This window comes from Schistocerca nitens, chromosome 6, assembly GCF_023898315.1.
Source record: "Schistocerca nitens isolate TAMUIC-IGC-003100 chromosome 6, iqSchNite1.1, whole genome shotgun sequence".
In the NCBI taxonomy this organism is placed as follows: domain Eukaryota; kingdom Metazoa; phylum Arthropoda; class Insecta; order Orthoptera; family Acrididae; genus Schistocerca; species Schistocerca nitens.
In genome coordinates this window covers 713,453,104-713,478,663 of record NC_064619.1, presented here as the reverse complement: position 1 = coordinate 713,478,663, position 25,560 = coordinate 713,453,104, and the positions used below count along the sequence as shown (strand labels likewise).

General features: G+C 39.2%; 1 long non-coding RNA gene across 2 annotated transcripts in view; it reads left to right on the top strand.

Annotated features, from left to right (window-relative positions):
- The first annotated feature begins 5,529 nt into the window (after positions 1 to 5,529).
- LOC126263101 (uncharacterized) overlaps positions 5,530 to 25,560 on the top strand; it is a 118,401-nt gene continuing 98,370 nt past the window's right edge. For both annotated transcript variants that reach the window (XR_007546835.1, XR_007546836.1), the window contains exons 1-2: positions 5,530 to 5,654; positions 6,480 to 6,601. This is a non-coding gene — a long non-coding RNA (uncharacterized LOC126263101). The remainder of the gene's footprint in view (positions 5,655 to 6,479; positions 6,602 to 25,560) is intronic.

Here is a 25,560-nt window from a genome sequence, read left to right as displayed (position 1 = left end):
GTAGGGATGGAAGGTATCTTTTATCTCTGAATGAGCATGGTCTGCATATACATACAAAGCTATACAGAGAGTAAGGTCCAATCAGCTGCAAATTGTAAATCACTGTGAAAATAAAAAAAAATGTTTTATTTGCAACAGTTAGCTACAACTTCCAGCTAGTTGTCTACATCGTTGCCGCCTTTCTTAAACATTTTTCACAGCATTGTACCAACTTTCCAGTACCCTTGTCATAGAAGGCACCCACCAGTGCTTTCCACCAATTCTCTGCACTGGCCTACAGCTAGTTGTCTGTGCCCAAATACTGTCTTCATAGCCAGTAATTCATGTGAGCAGAGATGAAACTCAGAGGGAGCCAATTACAGGCTTTATTGCGGATGATGAAACACTTCCCAACGAAAACGCTGCAGGAGCATCTTCATTGCCCTTCCATAATACGGCTGAGAACTGTCTTGAAGAAGGAAATGCATGACGGTTATGCACAGCTTGAGGCGAAATTTTTCACCAGGCCCTCGTACTTGGCGGGATACAGTACTTTCTAGACCTCTTTATGTGCTTACTGTGAGCTCAGAACTGAAAAGAGCAACAAGACACGATCGATGGACATATTGGACATACTGCCCAACACATCTAGGCAAGGCTTCATCTTATTTTTCACAGTGGTTTCCATTTCGCTAGCGATCGGAACTTACTTTCGGAATAGCCCTCGTAAATGTCGTCGTAATTTATTTGTCCAGAATTCTTAGATAGTAGTTATTAGTCCAGAATTCTTAGATACTAGAGTGTACAGCTGTGAGAAAGAATTGTGTATAGATAATCCTCTGAGAGATGACTGATGTACGATTTTAATGCATTTGCACATGCCATTTCTTAAACAATATTCTGAGGGTATAATTTTATCCTTCAGTTCGACTCTTGATGTCAAGTTCATGTAAAATTTTTGGTTTGCATGCACTAACTTTGACAATCAAATTAAATGTTAGTAGATTAACTCTAAATGCTACTCACCGTGATTTATTGTGAGATCTGTTTCATATGTCTTCCGTATTGCCAGCTATTTTCATGCAGCTGGAAAGCTTTCATTAACAAGAATGTTACAAGAATGTTACCAATTTACTATAACGAATCATACCTACTAACATATGAAAACCATTCCTTGTCCAGTTTCCCCAAGGATAATGATTTAATTTCGAATATCCAAGAAAATGTAATGACTACTAACAATGAACTTAATTTCTTTCAAGATGCAAGTAACATCAAGTGTTCTGAATCTTTCAGTAATGTTAATCCATACTTCATTGTCAGAATCACAGTTAATAAAATATTCTGTGCTATTATGTCGTGGTTAAATGGATTTCACTTTAAATCCTGGCGCTTCGTCCCCATCTGCAGAGGACATTTTCAAAGGGAATCGTTGCTTTGTTGAATGTCCAGTTCATACCTTGTCTCGCTACTGACTACACCAAAATTCTGCTTCCGCACAGTGGCGTGACGTCACGTGTTTTGAATACACAAGTGCAATTCGCCATTGTCGACTGCTGTCATCTGCTGTTACTATTATCCCATGGTGGAAGACTGCTACACATCTTCTTCAACACTGGAATCTAAATTCCATTCAATTTCAGGCGCTCCTCCTTCCTATTGATATTCCAGGGGTGTTTCATATCTCTATGGACTGTGTATAGCCTTTCGTGGAATCCACTTGTGGCTGTCAGTACTTTAGTCCTATCATAATGAATGTGGCGGTCTCTTGGTTGTAAAGCAACTTCCGCAGCAGTTGATCTGTCAGTCTTCCCCCTTCTGCAATAGCCCTTGTGCTCTTCAAGTCGTTTTTTGACAGCTATTTTTGTAGTATCCACGTACATCTCCCACATCTACACGAAATCCTATAAATTTCAGCTTTTTCCGGCAGTTGGCGTCCATCCTTTGCCGATTTCTTGCACCCACAGGAAAGATAATAGCCAGCATAGAAGCAGACATTCGTAGTGTGGACAAGGCTATGGCAGAAGAAATCGGTATAGAAGACTGAGTTTACCAAGGAGGAGGAGGAGGCTGCCAGAAGATTAAATTTTGTTACTGTGCTAGTTTTCAAGAAAGAAGGTGGTAGCTTTGGTCACACAGTTTACGGAAAACCCAGGCTCACAGATCGTTACTTACACTGGCATTTGAACCACCACCCATAACAAAAGCAAGACATTATACAATAGTTTACAGAAAGAGCAAGGATAATATGCGAACCAGAGCTGCTGGACGCAAGATTAAAACATCTCACCAATGCATTGGTCAAGAATGATTATTTGTTCACTGAGGTGAAAAGAGCATTAAGACCACTGCGTAGAAATCATAGTGGTGTTCAAGCACTGGTGAAATTAAAAGTTTTCCTGCCATTTATTAAGGACATGACTGATAGCATAGGAAAATTCCTGAGAAAGCAGAACATAGTGGTAATCTAGTTACCCACACGGAAGATACAAGAGCACATAAAAACGTCCAAGGATGCTCGCCAACCCCCAGAAAATGATGGAATTTATAGCATTCCGTGTAGTTGCTGAGAGGTGTATGTGGGCACTACAAAAAGAAGTGTCAAAAATGACTCAAAGAGCACAAGGTCAATTGCAGTAGAGGGGAGATTGACAGATCAACTGTTGCAAAACATACTTTACAACCAAGAGACCGCCACGCTCATTTTGATAGGACTCAGGTGCTGGCAGTTCAAGTGGATACCACGAAAGGCTATATAGGGAGGCCATAGAAATTGTTAAACACCTGGCTGTAATTTCAATAGGAAGGAGAAGGGCGTGAAATTGATTGAAATTTGTATACCAGTGCTGAAGAAGACGTGTACCAGTCTTCCAGTGTGGGATGATAGTAACAGCGGACGACAGCAGTCGATAACAGCCAATTGCTTTCCCATATTCAAAACATGTGATGTCACGCTAGTGTGAGGAAACTCGCCAAAGTGGAGTTTTGCTGAGGTCAGTAGCGAGCCAGGTTGTGAATCGGACATTCTACAAAGCTGCAATCCGCCTTGAAATGTCCTCCTGAGATGGGGACGAAACGTCGGGTTTTAAAGTGAAATCCATTCGACCACAGTATAATAGCCCGGAATATTTTATTAATTGTGACAGTTCGGGCTGTGAAAGTTTAGATCTACACTGTCGGTATCGTGTTCTTATTACCTTCATTAATTTGTGTTTTGTGTATAGCACATGTCATGTACCAAGTTGTTATTTTAAAAGTGCACTCATCAGTACCAGTTGTTACTGTGTCTGCAAATGAAACAAACGTTTCAATGCTATCTGATGCCGCAACACACGATACGGATTCATGATTACCAAGTGGTCGTCTTGAGAGATCTCTGGTAGCTCTTCTACTCTGGGGATGAGTGATGCAAGGGTTATATGGTTGCCTGCAGTGGCTTCAAGCATACACACATATGAGTTGTCACTATCTGAGAATGCTGATGAACTTTATGACAGTACAAGCGTTGGCCACTGTAGACAACATATGGAGTGAGTTGCTGTCATCTGCATGCAGTAAAGCTGTGTAAATGAGCGGTGCACAGATACAAGATAAGTATCATTCTCGGTTCACAAATGAGTCTCTGTTAGTTTGTAGTTATCTGGTGCTAGGGTGTCAAACACAGTGATGACAGGCCAGCAAACCATCAGCATTACTGTAGCTTTTTTTGGGAATAAACTGGAGAAGGTTACTTACTATGTGTTCATATATTGTGGCTACAATGCCTACATTTCTTGACAATGAGTGTGTGGGTTCCTCGGTAGATTACAATGTCTGTTATAAAGTAATAAATTTAAACTTACAATATCATGTTAATGTTACATTTATTTATTACAAAAGTTCATGTGTCTGTTGTATAGATGTTATTGTGCAATATACTCGTGGAAACTAATTGTCAGATTTAGATGAACTCCACAAAGGGTAATTGTTGCCATCTGTAAAGGCTGATTTTATGAGTATGCAAGAGTTTCATGTACATCATGTTTTCTACTTTTATCATTTTTAGAACTTCCTGGCAGATTAAAACTGTGTGCCCGACCGAGACTCGAACTCGGGACCTTTGCCTTTCGCGGGCAAGTGCTCTACCATCTGAGCTACCGAAGCATGACTCACGCCCGGTCCTCACAGCTTTACTTCTGCCAGTATCTCGTCTCGTCTCCTACCTTCCAAACTTTACAGAAGCTCCAGCGAATTTTTGTTTGGAAGTTTTTAATTCACAGAGTGTCTGTCTTCTTATAAGTATGAGGAGGCAAAAAGGGAGAGAGGGGAATGAAATATGTGAAATTTGCATGTAATGTTGCTACATTAGTGCCAACTGGTGGTAAAATTGCAGCATACATAAATTTGTAAGGCAAATTGGTAACTGACGCCCCAAGTAGGTACAGGGTTTTTAATAATGACACTGAATCTTAGGTTTTAGGTCAGTGAATTTTTATAAATATCTTTTACCTTTTAATTTTAATCTTTTGTAGCTTGATGCTGTAGTACAAATGCCTATCACTCTTTGTGTAGCCTTAACCTTAACGGCAGATATCGGATGAAGACAGGAAATGAAATGGGCTATAAAATATTTACTAATTTGTCAAGGCAGTTATATTCGCAAAATTATCCCCATTGATTGTGCATGAATATCAGAAATTAATTTTTTATTAATGAGAATGGACTTGCAGAGGTCCATAATGCCACAGATCATATATTATGAAGGTGTTTTAATTTTATCATAGTTGTGATAACTTTTTGCTTTTTTTCATTGAGCGTAAATATTGCAGTGGAGTGGAAATAGAAAATTACTTTTTGTTTTTGGGCATTTAAATCTACTGTTGGCCTAATACAGATTCAAAACAAATAGTTTGAACAGTATAAATAGTTGTTATAAAATGAGGTAAAGCATGTTTACAGAACTTGATAAACAGTAAAAGTAAGAACAAAGCAAAACTGTTGTACTTAAAAGTTTATAAATTGTGCTTTTAGGAAACCTGTAAGCATACTACAGTCATAATAACGTGGTCTACAGTTGCTGTCATCTCACTGTTATTTTTAACTTCAGGTGAACTGCCATGTCAGCCCATGTGTGTGTACCCAGCTTCTGTAGCAAGCGGGAAATGTAACTCAAAACGACATGAAAAACAGTTTAACTCCACTTACACTTCGAGCGACGCTTCGTCCCCTTTCAACAACATTTTTACTGGAGTGTCAGACGCCCCAAAAATAATATCTAAAATCCATTTTCGTACCCAATATTTGTGAGAATATGTTCTTTTCAGTAACGTTTCTGGGTGATCTTAAACTAAAATCTGTTTACTCACGATTATTCCTGCACGACGTATTTCACGTGATGCCATTTTGAATACAGCGCTAGAGTGAAAACACTTTTCTACGAGGGTGCTGGAGAGGGGAATACATGTGCAAGTTTTCATGCCAGTGGAACTGCAGACGCACTAGTGGGTGCAGGTTTTGCACCCCTACCCAGAGACCACGTTGTGCGTGGTTCATGTAAAATCTTTGGCGTGGTAACATTTGTTTTGTTGTCAGCGGGTTAGCGGCATGCCATTCAAAGAAGTGAGTTAGATGTTGTGTGTAGAAAAGTTTATAGCGATTTGTATGCGTTTCAAAGCAGCTGATTTTTAGCCTTTGTGGTAAGGTTTTCATTGTTTCTTTCTTACTTTATAGCGTGTTATGTAGTTACTGCCGCATTATATAAAATTACTTTCAATAAAGTATCCAAACAAATAATTATGCGGAAGATACAAGTTACGAATTTATCGAAGGATAGAAGCAATTTCACATCCAATAAATTTGAATTATCAGCATAAAAGCACTAGATAGTGACGAAGTTTTTCAGCAATGACATTATGTAGAGAGTCTACGTTCATGGTGAAACAACCACAAATACTAAGATTCCGGTAGTCAAACAACGTCCACCTATTAGGTAGTAACGCAAGTACTGTGTTTATTTGGTTTGCATATAACTACCACGTTTCAGGTATTTCAATTAGCAGTGTGCCACTCGATGCTTTTGCTATACACCAAGTGGTTATGTTTAGGCATTACGCCTACACAATTAATAGACAGTATTCTTTCGCGTCATGTGACTGCTGGCCCGTATTTAGTAGCAGACAAGCCTTGGTATGCCGCAGGCCGCAGTTGAGTACAGATGTTCGTAACGAAAACTGAAATTGTTCCACAAGTTGCTTTGTTAACAGCAAAAGTTAAATTGTGAATTTTAAGCGGAATATGGTTCTCTGGCCTCATCTTACGGAAGTATCTTATACCTTCACCCACTCTCCTCCACATTACGTGCTGTTTGGCTCTTTACTGTAATGTTGTGGTTTGGGTGACACGACATGCCTAATTTTCTGTTAAATACCAAGTAGTAAGGTGGATAGTATGGATTTAGAATTCCATTATTATTCTTAATTTGTTTAGATTATAAGTGTGGTGCATGATTTTAACTGTTGCAGATTGCTTCTCTGCTCGAGCAGGGAAATGTCTTGCTGTCACAGTCATCTGCTCCTACAACAGCAGCTGCTCTGAATGAAGAACAGTACTCATCTCTGCCGTAAGTGCTTGTGGAGCAGCTCAGGTATTGTACCCAACACATATTTTGTCTTTAGGACATCCGTATACCGTGTTAAGCAGCACAGTAATTGTCTGGTATCTCATTGCGGTTTTAGACGGATTATGTAATACATGCAGTCTATTTCATTAGGTAATCTCTCGTGCTCCAGAAACTTTTATCAATTTAATCAAGAAGCTTCAAGTTAATTACGCTTTGTGCCAGTACATTTAAACAGCAAAAACGATAGAATAACAAACTTCTTAGTGAAAGAAGGAAAAACTGCTGAGAGAGAAAACTGCTACCTGCAAAGAATGTGTGTTGACAGAGGACAATCACTGAAAAATCCATTGCAGTAAAACTGTTCCAGCACATTCATACACAGTTTCAAGTTGCCATGTTGTGAGCATTGTTTGTATTGTTAAACAAATGTTTATAGTCTGTTGACACTGATATCAATCATTTTCATTGGTATTTTTGCATCTTCTTGTGCACTGTGCTCAGTGAAGAGAGCAGGTGGGTCCAGTAGGTAACTTTTACAGTTTTTTTGATGTGTAGTGTTTTCTTTAATAAGACTTAACTACAATATGGGATGAAAGCCGTTTTGTGTAATAGAATTCGTCATCAGTGTAAAATTAAATTTTTTTACATTTTTATTTCTTTTTTTAATTTTACATTTCAAAAGTTTGATCACTTTGGATCAGGAACTCTCTTTGTGTCACCATAAAATGATATTGCTCTAAATATAATTTTAGAAAAATAAGATTTTAGAAATATTTACTATTGTGTGAATGAGTACAAATACATGTGTAATGGAATGGGACTTAGGTAGGATGTAAAATCCACCTTAGGTGACATAGTATAAAAATTCTGTGAAAGGGTCATTCCATGTCAAATCAACGCACTATAAATAAAAATTTGTCCTCACTCTCTTAGATTTTGCTGAAACTTGGTATTCTTATAGTGGGTGCTGCAACTAAGAAAAATACCAAATTTCAGTTTTTTACCTCAAACCATTCCTGAAATATGGTCATGTAAACCTTTCAAAAACTGGCTAAAATGTGTGAACGGACTTTTTTCAAGTTGCCCTAGGAGCTGCCCTAATTGAGCTAGAGAGCTGGGAAAGGTGTCATTTTGCAGCATTTTTCATGCTCTTTCCAGTGATATACAACAAAACATAGCTTATAATTAATAACCTTTTTCAGAATACTAATTAATATTTTAATTTAATTTTTTCACATTAAGTACATAATTAAAAATTTTCTAAATATTTCGATAACTACTTCATACTGTTATAAATCACATGGCAAAATATAAATGTGGGATGATGATGGGTTCATTGTTTAAAAAAATTATTCCGGATACTTGTTTTTCGACCAAAGTGACCTTTAACAAACAGGAATTTCATTAAAATATACTGAAAGGTAATTAAAAAAGTACTAGAAATATCAAAGTATCACCTTCTTGAAACAAAACCAAACAATATTTTCTATAATTGATTGCTTATTATTATTATTATTATTATTTTTAAATTTCTTACAGTTTAAACTAATAGTCTATTAACCGGCAAAACGAAATGTTGAGTGTAGGACCTATAGCTAAGATTTAAATAAGGTGTGAAAAACTTGGAAGTAGACTATTGATGTAATACTTCTGGTCCAAAAATGCACATTTCATTAGCACAGACTTTAGCCACTGTATGAAGGCTGAGCATGCCTGTGTTCCCATCTATGTATGTAGCAGGCTGTGAACAAGTTGAAACACACACCGTGCTTGACGTCTGTACAATCATTGAGAGACTGGAGCCATTGTTAAGAGGATATACGACTGTTACCTTCTAAGGCTTAGTGTGCCTATAGCATTATTGTGCACTGTGGTTTTTGTGCAAATCAATTGTTAACTCTGTGTTGACCAGTTTGTATCAAGTATATTTAATAGTTCATTTACAAGTAAATCTATAAATTGAAGGAGAGTTTGTAAGTGGTTTTTGTATCAATATGGAACCAAATAAAAAGTGCAGTGCTGTAAGAGTGCAGTGTTGTAATCCATTGAAGAAGTCAAATCATTTTATTAGAGACAGAAAAAACTGAGAAATGTCACAGCATGAATGCTCAAATTATTTCCACAAATAGCTAATGGTGGCAGGATTTGTGGGAAATGTAGGAAATATGTAACCACATTGAAAAATAAACCAGAGCCCATCAGTTATAAGTGTTGAAGAAGATCCTTTTGGATCAGAGATAATCATCCCAGACCAAGACCCTGACTTCACTGCAAGTTCATTGGTTGTTCAGACACTTAACACATCACTTCAAGAACTAGGTGAGTCCCCAATTGATAAGAAAGAACTAACATCTAGACGATACAGTAAATCAAAAGTGGAAAAAATCTCATCAGTGACATGTAAACTTTTTGTTGCAGCTGAAACTTCATCAGATACTGATACTGATGAATCCGTTCTTCAAAAAATCGAAACAAACTGTAATAATTCTATAAGTAGAGCAAAAAACTAATGATTCTTAAAAGTTCACCTGAAAAGTGGGGTGTCAGGAAAATAATGAGGGAATTTAATGCTCCTAATTACATTGTTCGGCAGTCCAAAAAAGTTTTGAAAGAGAAACGATTCATGGAAGATCCAAACCCAAAATCAGGGAAGTGTTTACCAACAGAAACTGTCAAAACTGTACATTCATTTTATGAAAATGATGAAGTTAGCCGGGTAATGCCAGGTATTAAAGATTGTGTGACAATTACAGAAACAAGTGGAAGTAAAAAAAAATATCAAAAAGACTTAATTTGTGTAACCTTACAGAAGCTTACAAACATTTTAAAGACAAGTTTCCTAACATAAAAATAGGTTTCTCTAAATTTGCCGAGTTGAGACTGAAACATTGTGTATTTGCTGGCTGGAGTGGCGCACACACTGTCTGTGTGTGCACAACTCACTAAAACATAAAATTAATGATAGAAAATGCCAAACTAAATACAGTAACAAACAGCAGCTTAAACAATTATAAGCAGTGCATTATAAAAATGCTTTGCAACCCATCATCAGTTGATTGCAACATGGGAAATTGTGAATATTGCCCAGGAGAAACTGTCATACGTAAAATTTTACGAGACTTCTTTGATGAAAACTTAATTGATCTAGTTCAGTTTCGACAGTGGATGTCAGTTGACTGCTGTAATCTGGAAATTGTTCAGAAAACTTCTGAAGAATTCATAGATTTATTTTGTAGTAAGATGTCTCCACAAGAGAAAACTTTATGGAATCTGAATTTGTCATCATATGTGATTTTTTGGAAAATTATAGTATAGTTTTATAGGATGAAGCTCAGAGACAAGACAACAGATTACTGTTCATCCATTTGTTATAGCTATATTACAAACAGTAAGACAAAATTGAGCATATGAGCTTTGTCATTGTTTCAGATTGCCTGGAGCACAATACAGTTGCGGTTTACGCCTTTCAACAGAAGCTTTTCTTATCTGACAAATAAATTTCAAAACTTCCAAAAAATATATACTATTATTCTGATGGTTCTGCTGCTCAGTACAAAAATAAGAAAAACTTCCTGAACTTTTGCCTTTGCTAGGAAGATTTCAACATAAAATCTGAGTGGCACTTTTCAGCCACAACACATGGGAAAGGGCCTTGTGGTGGAGTAGGGTGTTCAGTTAAGAGACTGGCAGCTCGTGTAAGTTTGCAAAGGCCATACCAAAATCAGATCCAAACCCCACGAGATCTATTTGAGTGGGCAGTGGATAATTTCACATGTGTTGATTTTGCATATTCCACTCAATAAGACTATGCTGCTTCAGAAATATTATTAAATAGCCGGCTTGAAGAGACATTGACAATCAAAGGAACACAGCAATTTCTACATCTACATTTATACTCCGCAAGCCACCCAACGGTGTGTGGCGGAGGGCACTTTACGTGCCACTGTCATTACCTTTCATTCCCCAACACTACATCAAAATTAATAGTTAGGTATTTTTCAGGTGATATGCAGAGTTGGGAGAGGGAAGTAACATCACCAGACAAACTGAAGTTTATGTATCAGGCTATGTCACCACTGTATATGGCAGAAACTGGTGGCTTGGGTGGGTACATAAAACAAAGAACTTGATGAAGTGAAAATAACTTTTCTTCATCCATGTGGACCAGCTAAGTCATTCTTCTGCCCTGCACAAGCAGATGTCCTATCCGTTGTGGATGTCCTCACAAATGTAAATCCATTTACTGCGACAGAGGGAAACTTACATTCTTACTGAATGTGATGTAAACCGAACCCAGTCGGCTTTATTAAAATGTAATCTGTGAAGTTCCAAGACAATTTGTTGGGAAACTGCTTTCAACTCAAAACTTAATTTTTGTCTGAGGTTAGTGTTAATGTGTGTTTTATAGAAAGTTGTTTCAAAATTACTGTTAGTACCGATTGTGTTAAATTTAGCTATGTATAGATAGATACCTGTTACTCAAAAACAAACATTGTGTATTTAATTTTTTTTACTAGTTTCATTCCAAACATCATGGACCTGAACTATTATGTAAATACTTGTACTTTTTCATACTTTATTTCAGTTTGTAGTTAAATGTTCAAACTTTTTTGTTTTATCAGTTAATATACTGTTAAAGTTGTATGAAATTAAAATAAGCAATCAGCTATAAAAATGCTGATTAGTTTTGTTTTAATAAGGTGATGTTTTGATACTTCTAATACTTTTTTTACTTACCTTTCAGTATATTTTAATGAAATTCCTGTTTGTTAAAGGTTAGTTTCCTCAAACTATGGCTGTTAGTGAAAAAACAGAGTCCAGAATAATTGTTTTTAACAATGAACCCATCATCATCCCACATTTATATTTTGCCATATGATTTACAACGGTATGAAGTAGAATATTTTGAAAATTTTCAAATATGTACTTTGTAAAAAAAATTAAATCAAAATATTAATTAGTATTCTGAAATAGTTTATTAATTCAAAGCTATGTTTTGTTGTATATTCGTGGATAGAGCATACAAAAATGACACCTTTCCCAGCCCGCTATCTCAATTACAGCAGCTCCTATGGCAATTTAAAAAAAGTCCGTTCACACATTTTTGGCTGGTTTTTGGAAAATTTACATAACCATATTTCAGGAATGGTTTCGGATAAAAAATTGAGATTTGGAATTTTTCTTAGACTCAGCACCCACAATAAGTATACTAAATTTTAGCAAAATCTAAAATGGTGTGGTAAAATAGGTGTGTTGATTTGGCATGGAATAACCCGCAATTTTAACCAACTGGACTCCTAAACTTTTTGTGCTTCTTGAGTCAGTAGTCCTTTCTGCATATTAATTTCTTATGTTTTTCATTCCTATCTGGTATTTTAATATTAAAACTATTTTTTCAAGTGGTGCAATGGGACTACTACAAAACAGTTTTTATTTTGAAAAATATAGATTTCCATTCTGAACTAGTTTACATATTTGAATGGAAATAGATCAGACGAAAAATATTTATGTCCAAGCCGGGGAATGGAATTCGTGCTAATTTCCAAGAAGCGTTGTGTATTAAACATGTTGGCCCCGGACAATATATACCAACTGCACAAACATGGATACTGTATTTTGTGTTGACGAGATCAGTGACAAAAGACGAATGTTTACTAAGTTATCATTAGTTACAAATGAAACCAGTAATCATGTTTACATGACTCGGCAGCAGTGTCTTATTCATGGGCTATTCTAAGGGTTTCATGCACCACCTGAAGTAGTCCTTGTTTCCCTTAATCTGGGTACACTCTAGATACACATCTCAGGAATACTGGGAGAGTCTCAGAAGTTTGAATTTTACCATGAAACTGCGAGTTGTCTAAGTACAGTTACTGGAAGAAATATAGTCCCTCCCTCTCCCCTGTTAGGACCTCTCTTTTAATTAACACTTTGACAGATTTCCACAAGCACTCTTATGTTCTGTGTGTGGACGAATGACACATCCAAAGAGACAAATTCCATAGAACGATTTACAGATTCATGTTGGAAACTTTTCTTCGTTGTGTTGTAGAAAATAAAATCTGTCTGGTAACTCTCTGATTCTTGGCAAGGTGAAGTGCTTTACGAGAGACACTCAAGTTTTCGTGTCCCTCAAATTTACATGAATTATGAAGCACTTAAAGATTCCCTTTCAATGGCTCTGAAGATCTTTGTGTGCTTCAGTTTCATTTTTTAGTATTTGTCCATTCTGGTATTTCTAATTGGCTATATGTAATTCATATGTTTTCATTGTCTTGTTTTGTCCACTGATAGGAATGCTGTCATTCTTGACTATCAGTAGCAGACTTCTTGACAGAACCTGTAGCAGTTCCAAATGATGTTTTCCGATGACTCAGTTTTGGAAGTGGTACTGTGTAGTACGTGTTATCTTACCCAGTGTTAGACTAAAATAATGCTATTTTCAATGGTAAGATTACAGTTACCAAACCACGTGTTCTCCTTGCCAATATCATTTTGTGACACCATGCACAGTACAATTAAAGAGGGAAATTGGGATTCACGCCATTCTTATGAAGTTTCACTCAGCTGTCTCCACGACACTTGACACAATTCCTGAAATCATCATTTGGCAGCAAGCTGTATTCCCAACAGACATCAAAATAAGATTGCACGCTGCACAATTGAGGAATTGAGTTTCACCAGGTAAGAGTTTTGAGACTAGAGATGCCAACAGCTTCACTCATTCCAATTCACAATGCTAAATGCTACATAATGTTTCCATGGCACTCACAAAACATTCCATATCTCCCATCACAACAGCTGTGCATTTAGTGTATTTCATCATTCAATATATATTGTTCAGAGCCCATGTGTTTGATAGGCAATGATTCTTTGGAATTACTGAATTCTTTGTCAGTGGTCAATATTTGGCATAACATGAATATGAAGAATCTGAGATCATTTTACCAGTGCATTTTTACCACCTTTAAATGTAGGCTAAATTGGTTGTCTTGCTTTGTTCTTCCTAAAGGAGATCACTTCTTATTCATCAATATCTACTGTTATAACTTGTCCAATAGTGCACTTTATAGGCTTTGCAGCTACAGTTTTAATAGCAGCAAAAGAAACTAAATAAATATCTTCCATTTCATCACCTGTTTGACCAATGACCTCATTATTTAATGTGTGCTTCAGAATTACTGAATTCCAATTTTCCCTTGAACCAAAGTTAAATTCAAAAGCATTTTTGTTGATAGAATTGTCTTTATAAATCATTAGGACAAACCAGGGTGCTTGATGCTAACTATCACTTTGGCCAGTGACGTCATATCAAGTCCAAAGATTCAACAGAAACACGAAATTGGTTTTGTGACGATGTAGTCTCTGACGCTCTGTCCATGCCATTTGTGGCATGTAATTCTAGGCTGTGCCCTTAACTGATTGTCTTTGCACTAAAATGCAAGATAATGATTTGTGCAAGGTTAGTTGGCACATCTTACCCATGGAGCTGTCGGTGTGTTGGATGTGTACTGGGGGCAGGTCGTCTTTGTCTGCCACGGGAGAAGGTGGTTGCTTTGTGGCTTCTGATATTTTGTATTGTAAGCAGATACCAAGTGCAGAGGAAGAATGGTGAGAAACTGCAAACAGGTATGATTTAAAACTTGAATTTCATCCACTGCATTGATGCAATTGGCGAGAATCACACAATACAGACTGCCACTGTTTTCTGGTGCTTCAATCAACACAGCTATTATCTAACATGTGGTGTTGTTTTGATGGCTATTGCAGATGCTCACTACAGAATTCAGTATGCCAGTTTGGAATGCCAGGAGAGAATCTCAGACGACGGAATGAATAAGGTTATTGAAAATGAACTGCAACTTCCATAACCGACATTGATATCAGAGAAAAGCAAAGTGGTTACTCCTTTTGCATAGGTAACAGATGACACATTTGCACTAGGCCCAAACCTCATGGAGCCCTCCCAGATCCAGACCCATACCCAAAGGGTTTGCTAGGAAGAGTGTTTAATTATTGATTGAGCAGAGGTCAACACATGAGAATGTATTTAATTTCCTGGCATTTGTTTTCAGAGTGTTTAGAAGGCCTATTTCTCTACATCCTAAAAAGTTGTCAGTATTTTTATCCAACTTTCTTAGACGAAATGGAAAGTCAGCATTGACACACACACACACACACACACACACACACACACACACACACACACACAGATATTTGTGATTTAAAATAAAAGTAACTATCTGTGTGATTATGGATTTTGATAGTGGTCACGTATACAGTATGCAGTTACAACTTCAAGAACAACACACTTGTTGTCTTGTTGTGACATTAGTTATTTTTCAGAACTAAGTCAATATGTACTTCAGTAGTACTGCAACTCTTTGGAGATGTCATTTTCTATGAGAAAGCTCATCATACTGTATCCAAACAATACAGGCTCATTCCATGAAATCTCACAGTGGGTGACCAGTTGACCATTTCAGAATTAAGTCACATTTGGCTCATGGATACCTACGTCTCTTAACACTTACAGTGCTTATGTGGTTTGTAGTTGCCATCACCTGCGGACTGGGTAAAATCAGTGTTTTTCTGTAATTTCTTGTTACTGTACAGCTCTGGTACTTTAATTCCAAAACATTTTTATGTTTATTGGATTTTTTACATCAAGTACTCAAATTTTGGGGTCAATAATTTAAAATTGGAAGGCACCAATGAAATTTCAAGTCAGTGATATTTATTGCCGGAAAAAATTGAAAAAGAATTACACTACAATATACAATGAAATATGTTCTTATCCACTAAAAGTATTTACAGTTCATTTGAAATAAAGAACAGTAACAATAAGCATAAGTTCAGTATACAATTAGCATTCTACAGTGGACAACGGTGTGATAAACTTTGAAGCAGAGGGAGATACACAACCCGACGTTACATTTGGTGCACTTATATGAAGTGTCCTTTCTTCCAGCCTTACCTGTTGAACATTTCTCCTTTTTGCCACACACCACACTCCTTTGTCCTTTTTTCTTCCCTTCTGGAATGTTGACATGATTAGGGAAGTGCTTTTGTGAGAGTTGTGCTAATTTTGATGATCCCCGTGGAAAGCTCTCTGTCGAAGGCCCAGCAGACACCACAAATCCTGCACATACTTCTTGAATAAACTGAGAGAGGTTACAAGTTTTTTTCTTTTTGATTATGTTATGCAGTATGCAGGCATTTGATACTGCCATTATTATGCAATGTACAGCTAGTTTCCTCCACCACTTAACAGTCCTGTGATCCATAGCCCCATATGACAGTCTGTCGCGTCCCAAGCGTGGGTATTGCGAGGGATTGAGCGACACGGTTCGTGGATGGGATTTTAGCCGGTTGACCTTAGTGAGAGGGAGACTTTTTGATCTGGCTAAGATGTAGAAATCCCTGGTGTTCACAAGGCTAGGAAGGTGGTAGAAATTAAAGTCGTGATAACTTTAACGAATTTCAGTTTATTCTAAGTGAATACAGCTCGCCCTATCTGACGGTGGTTGCACTCACAGGAAGGCCAAGTCTAATACAGAGACGGTGACTGACTCCACCGTTCCGACTGCCTACTAGAAGTTCTGCAATGTTTCTTAACACCCTACGTTAGAGTCCCGCGGCTACGCCTTAACGCTCTCCAGCGACTATCTCCGGCTGACTGCCTACAGCCCGTTCCCCAGCCCAAGTCGGCTGCTGCTATCACTCTCTAACTCTTCGACCCGACCAGACAAGACACGTCAAGACACGACAAGACCTCAGAGCGGCGTGCTCTCGGGTTTTGTTAGTGTTTCCCCTTCGACCCCGCCAGCACTTGGCATGACGTAGCGTCGAAGGCAACGTGTCCTTATTTGGTATCGTTAAAGCATTGTTGTTGCTATTGTTCTTCAGAGGCTGAGTGGAGGGGCAGAGGCACCTCTCCCTATATGGTCACACACTGCATCCTGAGCCCTTCATTGGCTCCTCATGACGTAGTGCTGTCCCCACCAAGGGCCCTCTTTCTTTCTCTCTCCACTCCCAGACCTCTCTCTCTAGCCAGGAATGCTTACTGTTGATACTTTTTAATTGATTGCTTGTCATGAGTCCCTACACAGACCTTCGTTTGTATCTGCTGGGTGTTTACTTTCTTATCAAGCGCCGCTGCCCAGCAGTTTGACTGCCGCCTCGGCTGACCCCTCAGCCACGCCTGGCGTCCAGTGCTACAACTTTAACTTCTTCCTACGTACTATTCTTAAGGTACTGCAATTAGACTTGGCTTGTTCCTGCGGTTACACCACCTCCACCGCCAGGGAAATTGGCGTTAGTCCTCAGAGTACCGTCAATTGTGATTCTCTCAATTTATTTGCTTACATTTTCTTTTGTTACATCAACACTTCATATGTTTTCTTTTTCTTTCACATACACTTAATTCCATTAAGTTCTTCGAGAGACACAATCATTTGATACATACATTTATCAAGATACTTTTCTTCTTTTTTTTTTTTTTTCAAATCATTGCTACAACAATTATCAAACATACATTTATCAAGATACACTTTTCTTCTTCTTTTTTTTTTTTTTCAAATCATTGCTACAACAATTATTTATCAAATATACATTTATCAAGGTACATTTTTTTCCAAATCATTGATACAATTACAATCAAGGTACATTTTTAAAAGCATTGATACAAAATATAATTTTCATTCAACATTGGTAATTACAAATATGTACAGTTTCAAAAATTGACAAAACACTAAAATAGATTACACCTTTTCATAAGACACTTCTAATATATTTTAACTTTTGATTTTACTTAACGCCTGTTTCTGAACATAACTGACTCTTCTTGGTTTTTCCCACATCTTTCATATATTACTATATCTTCAGTGTCTTTATTAGCTTGTCTTCTACTTAAGCTAGTCTCTGGATATTGATTTACTATAGTGTTTCTTATACATACTTTTCCACAACAGTTACTATCGTCGAAGTACTTCCATAAACTTTTGAAGCATTCTTTACAGCATTTACAATTTTTACAACAACATGTTATTACAATAAAAAATGACTATTGCTATAGCTATGTATGTAGTTACTGAGTAATGGGTAAAGTATCTGGAGTATTTTAGTTCTTCCTCCTGCCTTTCTGCCATCCGCTGGACATCGTCCAACCTTTTCCCAGCGACTTTCAAGTCGTCTAATTGTGTTACTACCTGCTCCAATGGTAAATCTAACGTTAGCATTGAGACATTTTTCTTTTCCTCGTTTACTACACAACAGTCAAATTCTAATTAATTTGAGGTATTATATCCTTCTTTGTTACGTTACTATGAATTACTCTATCTGTTTGTATGAACACTCTCGTTCCATACCCTTTACATTTACTATAAAAACTTATCTTTCCTACCCCTTTCATTAATAACTCCTTCGGGGGTTCCTTTCCACATCGTATCGTGCAGGCTTGTATGTTTGGTTAGAGCAGCTCAGTGTCAGTTAGACCGTCAGCGAGAGCGCATCGCTAGCTCCTGCTACTACTAAGGCGAGTACACCGTTTGCTTCTTACATATTTTACAAACAGCAGCGACTTATTTTCAGTTATCTGTGTAATTACTAGTTTATTTTTGTAATTTCTTGCGTGTTCGAGTGCTTACTAGGTAGAACCTTTTATTTCAATAACAGTGTTTTTGTACTTATTTGCTGCGCTTAGCTTTTAAATAGTTTTTGTGGGAAAACCTAGCGTAGTTTTCGCGTCTCGTATTTCAGTGAGTGTTTCTTGATTATCAGAGTAGCTCATCAGAAGATTATCTTGGGAATTTGTCACCGTATAGAGTAGGGTAAACATAGTCATGTGTAGGGACTGTGGTTGTTGTGAGCGGACGCAAGGAGAATTGGCCACTCTTCGGGGACAGGTGGAGGCTTTGTCTGTTAGGCTCATCGAGCTCGAGGCGCAGGCGTCGGCTCGTAGTGGCGTTGGGGCAACTGTGGTGAGACCTATGCCTACTTCGGTGGCCTTGGAATCACATGGAACCCCTGATGTCGCTGCGTCTTCCGGCAGTGAGCATCTTACCGGTCAGCCATCACTCCAGGGTGAATGGCGGACAGTGGTGGGCTCGCGCGTGCCTGGCCGAAAGGCGAAGGTGGGATCTGGCCGCGTGGCGGCTGCCTTACCCCTTTCCAACAGGTACGGGGTGCTTCCTAGTGGTGATGACATCGTTTCCGAGCCACCACAGGATGCCTCGCCTGTTGGGCCAGTGGCCGATTCTCCGGCAAGGTCCCGACAGTCACAGAGGGCGGGCCTATTAGTTATAGGGAGCTCCAACGTTAGGCGGGTTATGGAGCCCCTCAGGAAAATAGCGGGTAGGTCGGGGAAGAATGCCAGTGTGCACTCGGTGTGCTTGCCGGGGGGTCTCGTCCGTAATGTGGAGGAGGCCCTTCCGGCAGCTATTGAACGCACTGGGTGTGACCGGCTGCAGATAGTAGCACATGTCGGAACGAATGACGCCTGCCGCTTGGGTTCTGAGGCCATCCTTGGTTCCTTCCGGCGGCTGGCTGATTTGGTGAAGACAACCAGCATCGCACGCGGAGTGCAAGCTGAGCTTAATATCTGCAGCATAGTGCCCAGAGTCGATCGCGGTCCTCTGGTTTGGAGCCGTGTGGAGGGTCTAAACCAGAGGCTCAGGCGACTCTGCGACTATAATGGTTGCAAATTCATCGACCTCCGTTATTGGGTGGAGAACTGTAGGGCCCCCCTAGACAGGTCAGGCGTGCACTACACACCGGAAGCAGCTACTAGGGTAGCAGAGTACGTGTGGCGTGCACACGGGGGTTTTTTAGGTTAGAGGGACCCCCCCTTGGGCGAAACGATAAAATACCTGACGGCTTACCAGAGAGAACATTATCATCGTTGATAAAGAACGTCCGTCCTCAGAGACCAAAAACAGGAAAAGTTAACGTAATATTGGTAAACTGCAGGAGTATCCAGGGCAAGGTTCCTGAATTAGTATCTCTTATTGAAGGAAATAGTGCGCATATAGTATTAGGAACGGAAAGTTGGTTAAAACCGGAAGTGAACAGTAACGAAATCCTAGACACAGAATGGAATATATACCGCAAGGATAGGATAAACGCCAATGGTGGAGGAGTATTTATAGCAGTAAAGAATTCAATAATATCCAGTGAAGTTATTAGCGAATGCGAATGTGAAATAATCTGGGTTAAGTTAAGTATCAAAGGTGGGTCAGATATGATAGTCGGATGCTTCTATAGGCCACCTGCATCAGCAACCGTAGTAGTTGAGCGCCTCAGAGAGAACCTGCAGAACGTCGTGAAGAAGTTTCGTGATCATACTATTGTAATAGGGGGAGACTTCAATCTACCAGGTATAGAATGGGATAGTCACACAATCAGAACTGGAGCCAGGGACAGAGACTCTTGTGACATTATCCTGACTGCCTTGTCCGAGAATTACTTCGAGCAGATAGTTAGAGAACCAACTCGTGAAGCTAACGTTTTAGACCTCATAGCAACAAATAGACCGGAACTTTTCGACTCCGTGAATGTAGAAGAGGGTATCAGTGATCATAAGTCAGTGGTTGCATCAATGACTACAAGTGTAATAAGAAATGCCAAGAAAGGAAGGAAAATCTATTTGCTTAACAAGAGTGATAGGGCACAAATCGCAGAATATCTGAGTGACCACCATCAAACGTTCATTTCTGAGGAAGAGGATGTGGAACAAAAATGGAAAAAATTCAGAAACATCGTCCAGTACGCCTTAGATAAGTTCGTACCGACTAAGGTCCAAAGCGAGGGGAAAGATCCACCGTGGTATAACAATCATGTACGAAAGGTACTACGGAAACAAAGAAAGCTTCACCATAGGTTTAAGAGTAGTCGAATCATAGCTGATAAGGAAAAGCTGAACGAAGCGAAAAAGAGCGTAAAGAGAGCAATGAGAGAAGCATTCAACGAATTCGAACATAAAACATTGGCAAACAATCTAAACAAGAACCCTAAAAAGTTTTGGTCATATGTAAAATCGGTAAGCGGATCTAAATCCCCTATTCAGTCACTCGTTGACCACGATGGCACCGAAACAGAGGACGACCGAAGAAAGGCAGAAATACTGAATTCAGTGTTCCGAAACTGTTTCACTGCGGAAAATCGTAACACGGTCCCTGACTTCAGCCGTCGCACGGACGCCAAAATGGAAAATACTGAAATAAACGATATCGGAATTGAAAAACAACTGCTATCACTTAGTAGCGGAAAAGCATCCGGACCAGACGAGATACCCTTAAGATTCTACAGTGATTATGCTAAAGAACTTGCCCCCTTTCTATCAGCAATTTATCGTAGATCTCTGGAAGAACGTAAAGTACCTAGCGACTGGAAGAGAGCACAGGTCGTTCCCATTTTCAAGAAGGGTCATAAATCAGATGCGAATAATTATAGGCCTATTTCACTTACGTCAATCTGTTGTAGAATAATGGAACATGTTTTGTGTTCTCGTATTATGACGTTCTTAGATAATACAAATCTCCTTCATCATAACCAACATGGATTCCGCAAACAGAGATCATGTGAAACCCAGCTCGCCCTATTTGTCCAAGAAATTCACAGTGCCGTAGACACTGGCGAGCAGATTGATGCCGTATTCCTGGACTTCAGGAAGGCATTTGATACAGTTCCGCACTTACGTTTAGTGAAAAAAATACGAGCTTACGGAATATCGGACCAGGTTTGTGATTGGATTCAGGATTTCCTAGAAGAAAGAACACAACATGTCATTCTTAACGGTTCAAAATCTGCAGATGTAGAGGTAATTTCGGGAGTACCGCAAGGAAGCGTGATAGGACCTTTATTGTTTACAATATACATAAATGACTTAGTTGACAACATCGGTAGCTCCGTGAGGCTATTTGCAGATGACACGGTTGTCTACAAGAAAGTAGCAACATCAGAAGACTCGTACGTACTCCAGGAAGACCTGCAGAGGATTAATGAATGGTGCGACAGCTGGCAGCTTTCCCTAAACGTAGATAAATGTAATATAATGCGCATACATAGGGGCAGAAATCCATTCCAGTACGATTATGCCATAGGTGGTAAATCATTGGAAGCGGTAACGACCGTAAAATACTTAGGAGTTACTATCCGGAGCGATCTGAAGTGGAATGATCACATAAAACAAATAGTGGGAAAAGCAGGCGCCAGGTTGAGATTCATAGGAAGAATTCTAAGAAAATGTGACTCATCGACGAAAGAAGTAGCTTACAAAACGCTTGTTCGTCCGATTCTTGAGTATTGCTCATCAGTATGGGACCCTTACCAGGTTGGATTAATAGAAGAGATAGACATGATCCAGCGAAAAGCAGCGCGATTCGTCATGGGGACATTTAGTCAGCGCGAGAGCGTTACGGAGATGCTGAACAAGCTCCAGTGGCGGACACTTCAAGAAAGGCGTTACGCAATACGGAGAGGTTTATTATCGAAATTACGAGAGAGCACATTCCGGGAAGAGATGGGCAACATATTACTACCGCCCACATATATCTCGCGTAATGATCACAACGAAAAGATCCGAGAAATTAGAGCAAATACGGAGACTTACAAGCAGTCGTTCTTCCCACGCACAATTCGTGAATGGAACAGGGAAGGGGGGATCAGATAGTGGTACAATAAGTACCCTCCGCCACACACCGTAAGGTGGCTCGCGGAGTATAGATGTAGATGTAGATGTAGATACTGTCAGTCCTTCTTCCTTAGGAGCTACATATAGCCATTCGTTGCTGTTTAGATGGGTCCAAAGGCTCTGATTCAGTGCGACTATTTTTTCGCACACAATCTTCCGGAATTTCTCTTACCGGTTGTAATAATTTGGCCTCGCATTCCTCATGGTCGAATGTCGATAGCAATGCGAATGAATGTCTGCACAGTCTTCTGTTCTTACTCAATTCTTTACATTTTAGATCATCCGCAGAAGGTTTCGCGTACTGCCTTTTGGATTCATCTATCAGTAGAAATTCTTTCTCTGGCTGTATGTATATGTACCTTCCTTTCATATTTGGGATCTCCTTTGGTAATGGGAGAACTCTGTACAAATTGAAATTATTATTATCTATTAAAGGAATATTAATTATGTACCCTAGTATGCTACCGGAAATGAAAACATCTAGATCGATTATTCTTAACAAGAGGTAGCCTGATGACTCCGCGAGAGGAACAGGAAACTTCACGTCCTTTAATTCGTCTCGGATTAAACTTAGGTACTTCACAATTTGCACTGGATTAATGATGTGGGGCTGAAGTTTTCCGTTTTGAGCATTTACAATGGCATTTATCATTTGCTCGTACTCTTCTTCGATTTGGCCAAACACTGCCGCTAATTGTAATACTTGTTCCGTTACAGTGGCAAAAGTTGCTACCCATTTGAAACCCATATCTGTTTCCTTCACATATTCCTTCATGAACCTTTCTAGTCTCTGCATGCCTGTCCTTAGAATGTGTTCATTTGATTCTAGTGTATATACTGTTCTGTTTACTCCTGCTAATGTGGCCCTTACCACTGCCACCTGTTCCTTAGTTAACCTCAGCAACCCTTCAGAGTTCTTTTCCATAGCATCTATTCTTTCCTTATAGTACGCTGCGTCCGCCTCGTCCAATGTTCCGAACAGTATCTTACTTACCTGTCCGACGAAGTTGAATACTCCTCTCTTTCTTCGGGTTTCGTGTTTTGTGAGTTGTTGTACGAGTTGCTGTAGCCCTGTAATCTTTTCCACGTGATGTGTAACTTGCTGATCTAGTACTCTACATTCTATTAATCCAACGTTTAATTGGTTCAATGTGTCACGGCACCTCTGTACCGCTGCCTTACCGTACCTCTCTGCTTTTTGAAATCTTTCTGTTATTACATCTAAGTTAACGTATGTGACTATTCTCCATGTGGTACTGTATATCTCTATTTGTCCTACGTGATCGTAATATAGTCCTGATGAACTTGGTATTGAGGTTACTTTGAAATCGTTCGTTTCGTATCCTGATGCAACGAAGCTGTATGTTGTTATCACTATGATGAGTTGCACAACTTGCCACTTGAGTGCCATACCTGAATTTTAAAAGAACTGTTTCAGCCTGTTGACATGTACTTTTGTCTCCTTATTTCTCTTAACTCTTATAACTACGTTAGGACCTTCCACTTTTAACACTTCAAATGGACCTCTCCATTGCAAATCTAGTTTCCGAGATCTCCCACGTCTCACTGATTCGTCGTGTAATAACACCTTGTCCCCTACATTAAATTCTTTTGGGTTCTGTTTCAGATCATACTGTCCTTTACTGATTACCTTACTCCTTATAATAGAATCCCTAGCCACTCTATGAGCTTCCTGCATTCTTGCTCTTAGCTTATTGACATACGAATCATAATCGTAACTTACCTGCGTTGTTTCTTGCTGCAGTACTCCTGTTATGTTAACCTTCCTTCCGTACATTAACTCGAATGGTGTATAACCTGTGCTGCTGTGTGGTGTAGTGTTGAACACAAAAATTGCATACGGCACCCATTTGTCCCATGAACTTTGGTCTCCTGTTACAAAGTGTCTGAGATATTCTACAATTGTTCTATGACTCCTTTCTAGAGCACCATTTGACTCAGGGTGGTACGCTGTGGTATTTATACGTTTTACCTTCAACAATTTACATACACTTTTAAACACATCACTCAGAAAATTCGATCCTTGATCTGTTAACAAAACTGATGGAATCCCATATCTTAGTACTATATTTTCTACAAATGCTTCCGCTACAGTTTCAGCGTCTTGCTTGTCAATCGGGACTGCTACTGTGAATTTACTCAGATCGTCTTGGAATGTTAGCATGTATCTTTTCCCTGTACTAGATACATCTAGTGGACCCACTATATCCATTGCACATTTTGCAAATACTGTTTCAGCTGTGTCTGTAATTTCTAAGGGCATCCTTGTTTTCATTTGTGTATTTTTGTTCTTTTGACATGATGGACACTTCCTAATATAATTTTCAATGTCCCGCTTCATTCCGCGCCACTGCTTGTACGCTTTTATCCTCTCGAATGTCCTATGCATTCCCTGGTGCCCTCCCAAAGGATTATCGTGCATCTCTTTTAATATACTTTACTTTTCTTCGGGGCTAATTTCCTCATTACTATTTGTTTCCTGGTCTATCTCACCTGACACTTGCGCTTGCCGCACGTTTACGGAACTCTGTTCCGCCATTGCTTGTGCTACGGAGGTTCTTTCTGCCTCCACATTTCGCTTTGAACTTGTCTCTTCCTTTCCTTCATGCCTTATCCGGCTTAACGCGTCCGCATTACTGTTTAGCCTTCCTGGCTTATATACTACCTCGTAGTCGTACTCTTCGAGCTTCAGTCTCCACTTTAGGAGCCTCGAACTCGGATCCTTCACACTAAATATCCATGTTAGTGGCTTATGGTCTGTCACCACTGTGAATTTTCGCCCATACACGTATGGTCTAAACTGTTTTACCGCGTACACTATGGCCAACAACTCTTTTTCCGTTGTGCTATAGTTCAGTTCTGCTTTGTTCAGTGCTCTGGATGCATATGCAATCGGCAAGTCTTCGCCAATCTTTTTCCCTTGCGATAACACGGCGCCCAACGCTGCGTTACTCGCACCCGTTGTGATTATAAACGGTTTCGTAAAGTCAGGATACTGAAGTAACGGAGGATTCACTAATTTCTCTTTCAGTTCCTCGAACGCATTCTTCTATCGTTCTCCCCATTGGTACTCTACTCCTTTCTTTAAGAGCTCATGGAGAGGTTTCGCAATTTTGCTGAAATTTGCAATGAAACGTCGATAGTACCCTATCAATCCTAGAAACCCTTTTAGTTCTTTTGTTGTTCTCGGCTGTGGGAAGAACTTCACCTTCCCCACCTTTGCCATATCCGGTGATATTCTCTTGTCCGTGATACAATGACCTAGGAATAT